Below are 9,094 nucleotides of genomic sequence, written 5' to 3'. Positions count from 1 at the left end.
TGCCAGCAGTAATTATATTCCAAAGCAGCAACGTGGCCTCGGTAGATGCACACGTGAATGGGCTTTTAATAAGCTAGTTGGCAAGAACTTCATTCCATAAGTATAAATCACAATTAAATAAATACTGAACTGTGTTAATGTGAGTTTTTATTGGGTGTTATGTCAGAAAAAGTCAACAGCTGCAGCTCCCCTCAGCATGCTCCACGGCACTGCCGTGCGGCTCAAGAACTCTGTCCCCAAGAGCTTAACAGTTCTCGTCTGGGGCTGTGTGATGTCCTCTGTCAGCTCTTCCTCTTTCTGGACAGGACAGCTGGGATAGGATGGGACAGGAGGCCAAGCCGAGGGGTCAGGTCAGGGATTCCGGTGCCCAGGGTCACACATCCAAGGCAAAACCCCTTCCCATCTTCACCTTGTTTCTGGTTTGAGGGCGGAAGAATGTTCCTTAAGAACTCAAAATAACAGACCAGAAAGTATGTGGGTTTGGATCCTGATTTCATACTTCCTTTGTGGTTCAATAAATAAATAAATAAATAAATAAATAAATAAATAAAATCTTGCTTGAGAATTTAAAGTAGACCTTCAATGAGGCCAGGCAGTGGTACAGCAGTAAAGCAACTCAACCCACATGGGAAAGGTCCTGGGTTCATGTCCTGGGACCTCCCTGAGCATGCCCGGCACACATGTGCCTGTGATTCCGACCAGCAGAGACCGGGGTTAATCACAACGTGAACACCCTGTTGGAGTGTCCCTCCCTCTCTCCCTCAGAAAAATGAAAAAACTTTAAATTAGACATTCATGCAGGAGTCAGGCTGAAACAAATACGAATGCTTTCTGGAAGAAAGTACGCTCCACCCAGGCCTCGAACAGTCCCCTGAATACCACTATCTGTGACTGCATAAAAAATTATTTTTTAGGCCCAGAAGAGGTGGCATAAGACACCTTAGTGGCTGGGAAGACACTATGTTCCACAAACTGGGACCACACAGGAGACTCGGGCTCCATTCCCAATCCAGCACAAACACCCATAATCCCAGAAACTTGGGGAGGCTGAGGTGAGAGGATCGCAAGCTCAGGGTTGGTCTGGGCAATTTAGCAAGACCTTATCTGAAAGAGCTGGGTGCAGATACTGGTGTGTACCTATAGTCCGTCTGGGAGGCAGAGGCAGGGGGATCATGACACAGTGAGGTCCTGTCTTAAAAAAAGGGGGGGGGGGGGGGGGGGGGGTGGGTGGGGGGGGAAGTGGTATGGTGGTTAAGGCACTGGACATTCCAGCATGGCTGACCACAGTTTGAGTCCTGGACCTGGTGACTTGCTTGCTTTCTCACTTTCCCTTTCCCTTTTTCTCTCTCTGGTCAAATTAAAATAAATGAATAAATAAATAAAATTAAATAATTCTTTAAAAAATTAAATCACAAAACAAATGAAAAAGCAAGCTACCATGGATATTAAGGAAAAGCAACAACAGATTCAAACCTGCAAAAACACAAATATAAATATTAGGATTATTGGATACAGTAGCTTGTAGAAAAAATAGATATTAAAAATGTGAAAGAGAAATAAAAAATAAGAAAAGTCAGTGGGAATATTAACATGTCTAATTGAAATTGCAGAAGAAAATACCTAAGTGAATTTGGATGAAACAATAGTTAGAAAAAATGGCTCAGAAGCTTTCTAGAACTGATGAAAGACACAAATCTTCAGATTCAAGAAGCATAACAAAGCTGACACGGAATACAGAGAAAGAGCTCCACACCAATATACAGAAATTCCAGAATACCAAAAACAAAAAAGAAGATCTCAAAAGCAGCCCTAGAGAAAAACCAGACTCTATGAAGGACTGGCAGGTAGACTGGACTCTGACTTTTCCGCTGCTAGAGAAGTCAAAAGCCAGTAGAACAGTATCTTTAACATGATGAGAAATAACAGTTATCAATCTAGAATTATAAAACCAAGATTTATCGAGGATGAGCGCAAAATAAAACCCAATTCAGACTATTAAAAGCTATATTTCCCACCAGAAAACCTTCTTGAAAGTTTCTGTTTGGGGAAGAAATAAATAGAAAGAAATATCTGCTGTACATGAAGGAAGAGTGGGCAAATATGTAGCACATTTGTGGGAAACTCTGATCATACATTTGTGGAGCTATTCTGTAAGTATAAGATATCTACATGAGGAATTCAAGAATGAAACAAATGATTTAAAGTGTGAGTTTGTTTTGGTACAAAAAGGTCTGAAATCCATGCATGGTTTTTTTCATAATACACTTTTTCTATGTACATTTTTGAAGAGTTCTTGTATATTTGTTTGCAGATAAACCTAGAGACAAATTTGCCTCTCTAAAGAACATCTCTCACTTGGGACCTGAACTTCAGTAACTGTGCTTATGCTTTTAAGCTGCATAATTTGAAATATATTTTTTAAAATTTTTAGTAATTTTTTTATTGCCACAGGGCATATATTCTCACCAGAGAGAGAAAGAGAAGGTACCCTTCAATGGGATGTGGTCACTCTGCAATCCTTTCTCCTCCATTTCACCATCTCATCAGGATTTGGAGTACCCATGCACATATACCCAGTGTGTTTTTCTAGCCACTGGGACAGGACTCTAACCAGGGTCAGCCATGTGGAATCCAGCTCTCAATACATAGTGCTTAACCTGCAGGGCCAATCAAAAAGAAACATTTTGAAACATTCATCATCTCTGTGTAAAGAGGCTCAGGCCAATGTTTAGTTCCCTCTATTTTAAGCCATTTTCCTTGTTGCCAGAATCATTATTGCTAAGGTTTGTCATCCTTAGCAAACTTTACCCGTCATCACGACAAGTGTGGTCAGGGCTGAGGGATGCCATCTAAGGAAGGAAGACCACAAAGCTCCTCCACCTTTCAACTCTGACTCCTGAACCAGCCTCTGACCACAGCCACAAGTGACCCGTCCCTGGGGGCAGATCCCCGATGCTGCACTAATTTACTGGGGACGTGGCCTGCAGGGCCAGCCCTTTCTCTCCCTGTTGGTAACCCTTAGAGAGAGGCTGAGCCTCACAAAGTGGTTTCACTGGGGTGGTTTCAGAGCAAACAGAGTAAGGTAATGGCCTGCACAATGGCTGCAGGACACAGAAGCATTTCCTTCTGGCCACGACACCAGGCCCTCTTAGTCTCCTGGATCAGGCTCCAGATCAGGCAGTTTACCACAGCATTCATGCTCCTGTGAGGATCTAAGGCCACTGTGGAACTGACAGAGGCAGAACTCAGGTGGCGATGCAAACCTTGGGAGTGGCTGTAGACACACGCGAAGCTTTGCTCACGCGCCCACTCGCTTCCTGCTGTGTAGCCCCATTCCTAACAGGCCACAAGGTCCATGGTCCAGGGGTTGGGGACTCGTGCTATAGAGGGTAAACCTTCGGTCAGGAGACTGTCGAGTCTGACAGGCCAAGCATGCTCTGTGAGGGGACCTCACACCTGCTCATCTGTGGATTGATCACTTCGATCTCAGAGCACCTACCTTGCACCTTTAAATTTAATTCCTCACTATAACCACCAAGAATTGACAACATGTTTAACTGGATTTGCAATGGGAAAGTGTTCATAATAAACTAACCACATGGACCAGCCCCTACCCTTGCACAGAGACAGCTATGAAGTCAGGAGGCCTCAGCAGGTCAGCCCACTGGAGCAACCCTTCAGATTCCTCCAGAAGGAGCCCTAAGCAAGGTCCATTTCCCCAGTGGGCACTTGGATCATCAATGTCTCCCTTTTGCTTACAGCTGAGTAAAAACTCACTCTCATATCACAAATCCAGTAGACTTAGTCAGTTACCTAGATTCTCATGAGGCCAAGAATAGCCCAAAGGGAAATTCTGGTTTAGTAATACATTATGATTGTTTGGAGCTTCACAATTCACAAAACACTGTCCTGTATTTTCTCCAGTAATGCTTGCAACAAATCTCTGAAAAGGAAGCAAAACTCACTGTGGTCAAAACATGGCCCCCTCCTTTGTAGTCATGCTGAAAAATAACCCGGAGAACAGCTGTTCCCTAACTTCATTTCCTTTCTCACATACTACAAACCTGGGGTTTTCGGTTCTCATCACACCGTATGTTTTAGGCATGTGAAACTCAAAAATGATAGACTAAGCCATGCAAATAATTTCACAAATAAACATGACTTCTCCTTCTAGTAATATAAAAGTATTTGACTTGGAAAACACAGTGAGCCCTCCCCAGAATAACTATAAGCTATATTCCCAGGGGTTTCAGTTTACATCCCTGGAGAGAAGAGATCTATATCATGTACCATGAAATCTTAATGTTTTATAACCAGGTCGTGAAGCACAGCATTAAAAGTCATCCTGAGACCATGGTCCATCCAGAATGTGCTCCGTGCACTGCTTGCTGTTGGACCACAGAGGTGTCCATGGGGGTGGGGATGGGGGTGGACGCCAGGCATGATTCTCAAACTGCCTGTGTGACATGGCCCCTGGAAGGGAGACTGTTTGTCTCACCTCCTTGAGTCATAACAAAGCTGACACGGAATACAGAGAAAGAGCTCCACACCAATATACAGAAATTCCAGAATACCAAAAACAAAAAAGAAGATCTCAAAAGCAGCCCTAGAGAAAAACCAGACTCTATGAAGGACTGGCAGGTAGACTGGACTCTGACTTTTCCGCTGCTAGAGAAGTCAAAAGCCAGTAGAACAGTATCTTTAACATGATGAGAAATAACAGTTATCAATCTAGAATTATAAAACCAAGATTTATCGAGGATGAGCGCAAAATAAAACCCAATTCAGACTATTAAAAGCTATATTTCCCACCAGAAAACCTTCTTGAAAGTTTCTGTTTGGGGAAGAAATAAATAGAAAGAAATATCTGCTGTACATGAAGGAAGAGTGGGCAAATATGTAGCACATTTGTGGGAAACTCTGATCATACATTTGTGGAGCTATTCTGTAAGTATAAGATATCTACATGAGGAATTCAAGAATGAAACAAATGATTTAAAGTGTGAGTTTGTTTTGGTACAAAAAGGTCTGAAATCCATGCATGGTTTTTTTCATAATACACTTTTTCTATGTACATTTTTGAAGAGTTCTTGTATATTTGTTTGCAGATAAACCTAGAGACAAATTTGCCTCTCTAAAGAACATCTCTCACTTGGGACCTGAACTTCAGTAACTGTGCTTATGCTTTTAAGCTGCATAATTTGAAATATATTTTTTAAAATTTTTAGTAATTTTTTTATTGCCACAGGGCATATATTCTCACCAGAGAGAGAAAGAGAAGGTACCCTTCAATGGGATGTGGTCACTCTGCAATCCTTTCTCCTCCATTTCACCATCTCATCAGGATTTGGAGTACCCATGCACATATACCCAGTGTGTTTTTCTAGCCACTGGGACAGGACTCTAACCAGGGTCAGCCATGTGGAATCCAGCTCTCAATACATAGTGCTTAACCTGCAGGGCCAATCAAAAAGAAACATTTTGAAACATTCATCATCTCTGTGTAAAGAGGCTCAGGCCAATGTTTAGTTCCCTCTATTTTAAGCCATTTTCCTTGTTGCCCAGAATCATTATTGCTAAGGTTTGTCATCCTTAGCAAACTTTACCCGTCATCACGACAAGTGTGGTCAGGGCTGAGGGATGCCATCTAAGGAAGGAAGACCACAAAGCTCCTCCAACTTTCAACTCTGACTCCTGAACCAGCCTCTGACCACAGCCACAAGTGACCCGTCCCTGGGGGCAGATCCCCGATGCTGCACTAATTTACTGGGGACGTGGCCTGCAGGGCCAGCCCTTTCTCTCCCTGTTGGTAACCCTTAGAGAGAGGCTGAGCCTCACAAAGTGGTTTCACTGGGGTGGTTTCAGAGCAAACAGAGTAAGGTAATGGCCTGCACAATGGCTGCAGGACACAGAAGCATTTCCTTCTGGCCACGACACCAGGCCCTCTTAGTCTCCTGGATCAGGCTCCAGATCAGGCAGTTTACCACAGCATTCATGCTCCTGTGAGGATCTAAGGCCACTGTGGAACTGACAGAGGCAGAACTCAGGTGGCGATGCAAACCTTGGGAGTGGCTGTAGACACACGCGAAGCTTTGCTCACGCGCCCACTCGCTTCCTGCTGTGTAGCCCCATTCCTAACAGGCCACAAGGTCCATGGTCCAGGGGTTGGGGACTCGTGCTATAGAGGGTAAACCTTCGGTCAGGAGACTGTCGAGTCTGACAGGCCAAGCATGCTCTGTGAGGGGACCTCACACCTGCTCATCTGTGGATTGATCACTTCGATCTCAGAGCACCTACCTTGCACCTTTAAATTTAATTCCTCACTATAACCACCAAGAATTGACAACATGTTTAACTGGATTTGCAATGGGAAAGTGTTCATAATAAACTAACCACATGGACCAGCCCCTACCCTTGCACAGAGACAGCTATGAAGTCAGGAGGCCTCAGCAGGTCAGCCCACTGGAGCAACCCTTCAGATTCCTCCAGAAGGAGCCCTAAGCAAGGTCCATTTCCCCAGTGGGCACTTGGATCATCAATGTCTCCCTTTTGCTTACAGCTGAGTAAAAACTCACTCTCATATCACAAATCCAGTAGACTTAGTCAGTTACCTAGATTCTCATGAGGCCAAGAATAGCCCAAAGGGAAATTCTGGTTTAGTAATACATTATGATTGTTTGGAGCTTCACAATTCACAAAACACTGTCCTGTATTTTCTCCAGTAATGCTTGCAACAAATCTCTGAAAAGGAAGCAAAACTCACTGTGGTCAAAACATGGCCCCCTCCTTTGTAGTCATGCTGAAAAATAACCCGGAGAACAGCTGTTCCCTAACTTCATTTCCTTTCTCACATACTACAAACCTGGGGTTTTCGGTTCTCATCACACCGTATGTTTTAGGCATGTGAAACTCAAAAATGATAGACTAAGCCATGCAAATAATTTCACAAATAAACATGACTTCTCCTTCTAGTAATATAAAAGTATTTGACTTGGAAAACACAGTGAGCCCTCCCCAGAATAACTATAAGCTATATTCCCAGGGGTTTCAGTTTACATCCCTGGAGAGAAGAGATCTATATCATGTACCATGAAATCTTAATGTTTTATAACCAGGTCGTGAAGCACAGCATTAAAAGTCATCCTGAGACCATGGTCCATCCAGAATGTGCTCCGTGCACTGCTTGCTGTTGGACCACAGAGGTGTCCATGGGGGTGGGGATGGGGGTGGACGCCAGGCATGATTCTCAAACTGCCTGTGTGACATGGCCCCTGGAAGGGAGACTGTTTGTCTCACCTCCTTGAGTTGCTGGAGGAGCCGTCTCAGCCACACTGGAGCTTCTGAAAACGAGAAATGTCCAGAAGGACCAGCAGGGAGCAAAGATGGGCATCCGGAAATGCTGCCGAGAATGGGTACCACTGGCACAGAGGGGCTCTGCCCTCAGGACCACGGCCCTGCTTCTGCTGTACCCAGCTCCCCTACCTGCCGCCACCTGTGGGCCACCTTCCCCTTTTTTGGAGTGAAAACCAGTGCACGGAGTCCCTGTGAGTTTGTCCACTCATCTCTAATTTAAAAGCAGACTCCACGTTATGTCTTCCTGTCTATTTCTGCCATAATTTCCAAGTGCCCCAAACCTACCTCAGCCCCCTCCCAAGCATCAAACTTCTATTTCCTCCTTCCTCCACCAGCCTCAAGATCCTCGACAGAGGCCTCCGTCTTCCCTCTGAAGACCTTCCTCAGCCCAGTCCAGGACCACAGTCCCTCCAGTTTCTTGTTCGAAAGTCCTGGGAATCGTCTTCATCCCTCCATCTCTGAATGCAGCATCTGCTCCACCGCTCCTCCCACAGACTGCAGCTCCCAAGTACGTCTCCAATTCTCCTTCGGCCTCTCACTCCGAGTCAGAAGCTGTGAGCAGTGCAGAGTGCCCTGCTCCTGCAGCAAGCTCCTCCAGCCCCAGCACTTGGCCATGCCTTGGCCAGACCACCCTGCTACCTCTGAAACAGCCACACTCCTCCTGGGATGACCCACAACACAACTGAAGGGCCTCCCCTGTCCACAGCAGGGCACAAAGCCTCTCTGAGTCCTGGGCACTTTCTGTCTACACAAAGATACAAACTCTTCTCCCAGGGGAGAGAACTGCCCAAATCTGAAACCCACTGTACTGAAGAGCACAGCTCACAGACACAGCAACCAGCCACGTGTTACCTCGTTACCCCTGCGAAGGACACTGCGAGGCGGAAACTTCTGCCCCTGGGTGAGATTTAGGTCACGTCTCATCATCATTCTGGTCACTCTCAGCTAATAAAGGTGCCTGTCCAAGTCAGCAACTGAAATGTCCCATGCAGTGACTTAATCAAGACATGCAGTTCCATTTGAAGTCCCACCTCCTTGCCGCCCTCACCTGCTCCTGCTAGTGGGGGGTGGGTGTTGGGGTTCAACTCCCCTTCCCCACAGTGCATGTCCACCCACCCCATGTGGTGGGCTGGGACTCAAAAACATCAGTACCTCTCTTCAAACTTTGTCTCCAAGCCCTTCCTACTCGTTCAATGCGGGAGAAGTTAACGGTTGTTTCTCGCACCTCGTCCTGCATGTCAGCTTCCAGTTCACTGTGGAACACCACATCCCTTTGCTCAGACGTCAGCTGAAGCTGAACAAGGAGGTTCCACATCCTTTTCAAGGGTCCACACAGCATGAACCCCAACCTTCATGTGGGCGCCAGTGACATCTAGCGAGACCCCTGGGGACATGAGGTTCTCCGCACCTTCTCTTCCCTTTGCCTGGAGCAGCTGCTTCTTCCTCGTCTGCTACAATTATTCTCACTCGTTGTTCTGCACTCTATGTAGCTGCTCATCCAAAAAGACTCCTTGATTTCTTTTCAGGTTCAGTTAGGCATTCATTACACTACACTGTAATCACTTTCTTTTCCATCTCCCACAAAAGGTGTGTACTGGAAGGCAAGAATCACCTTCTCTGGAGCTGCGAGGTTTACCGCAGGGCCTGTGTGGAATAGGTGCTGGGCAGCTACTGCCCGTTGGCTGAACGGCCCCAGAGGGAACAGGAACCAGGGCATTATGCACTAAGGGTTAGAGAGCGC

Source organism: Tupaia chinensis, unplaced genomic scaffold, assembly GCF_000334495.1.
Source record: "Tupaia chinensis unplaced genomic scaffold, TupChi_1.0 Scaffold000030_1, whole genome shotgun sequence".
Taxonomy (NCBI): domain Eukaryota; kingdom Metazoa; phylum Chordata; class Mammalia; order Scandentia; family Tupaiidae; genus Tupaia; species Tupaia belangeri.
This window is presented reverse-complemented; position numbering follows the sequence as displayed.